At 42.2% G+C, this 1,126-nt stretch overlaps 1 pseudogene; it reads right to left on the reverse strand.

Moving 5' to 3' along the window:
* The window catches only part of LOC111226757, a 6,095-nt pseudogene that overhangs the window by 3,528 nt on the left and 1,441 nt on the right, over nucleotides 1-1,126 (reverse strand).

The following is a 1,126-nucleotide window of genomic DNA, read 5'->3' on the forward strand; positions in this document are numbered from 1 at the left end:
CACACACACACACACACACACTAATATATACAGTATCAGTAAAAGTAATCACTGTTTCCACTTCAATAAAACATTTAGCAGCCAACCACGCCTGGATTTTCTTTGACCTGCTGCCACTTGCACACTGGCAGAGTCTCTGCTGCGCCCCTGCAACTGACAGCTCTATCTTTCTACATAGAGTTTGCAGGCTACTCCAATGTTGGATTTCTTTTCATTATAAATCAATTTCTAATAAATATTAGACAGAAAATGTATCTAAAATGCCACTGTCTCTAGAAAATTATATAAATAAAAATAAATAAAAAATTTTTCATGTCTGTGACATGACAACATTTATTCAGATTCAGCCACGGCACAACTATAGTGGAAGGTGCCAGTTTGTGTAATGTTGCTGATATGATCTTAATATGACTGTCAACAGGTGTTTTCCCTGTCTATCTTTTGCTAGGAGCCACATGTGTCACGTGTGAAAAATAGGCGAGATGCCGAATCTCTAGATCACACGATGCAACGACAAGGTGTGTGAGATGCGCATGTCACGTAGGTCGTGTGTCTACTCTTACCTGTAAACATGGGCATCAAAATTAAAACCAAGATGTTCCACAGCCACCAGGCACACGCCATGCATCCAGTGTGTTCTCGGCCTTACACATTCAAATAAGCAAACATCCACAAACGCACACATACCTCTGAGTATAACCATGCTAATGGAGGAGGGCCACGCAGCCTGCATGAAGTCCAGCAGCAGAGGGCTCATTAGGTGTCGCACTGGCTCCAGCTGCTTGATGGAGGAGATCCACATGGACATGGGTCTGTCCTGCGCCTGCTTCTTCACCCTGATGTCAAACACAACAATTAGAGAATAATGAGAGTGGAACAATTAATGAATGCAGATAAGGGCGTGTTCATGAACAGAAACTCACTTGTAAGCTTTAACAACTGCGTCAGGCCTGTTGCAAGCTGCCACCAGGACATAGACGGTGTCAGTAGGCATTCCACATATGCCGCCGTTTTTCATGATTTCTGCAGAAGAGAAGACAAAAATCTCACATCACATACATAAACAAATGTTTATTTTAGAAATCATCATTGTTGTCTTTTATATCTCACCTGCAATCTGCTGGAC

The sequence above is a fragment of the Seriola dumerili genome, unplaced genomic scaffold (genome assembly GCF_002260705.1).
Source record: "Seriola dumerili isolate Sdu_G_001 unplaced genomic scaffold, Sdu_1.0 BDQW01000161.1, whole genome shotgun sequence".
NCBI lineage: Eukaryota > Metazoa > Chordata > Actinopteri > Carangiformes > Carangidae > Seriola > Seriola dumerili.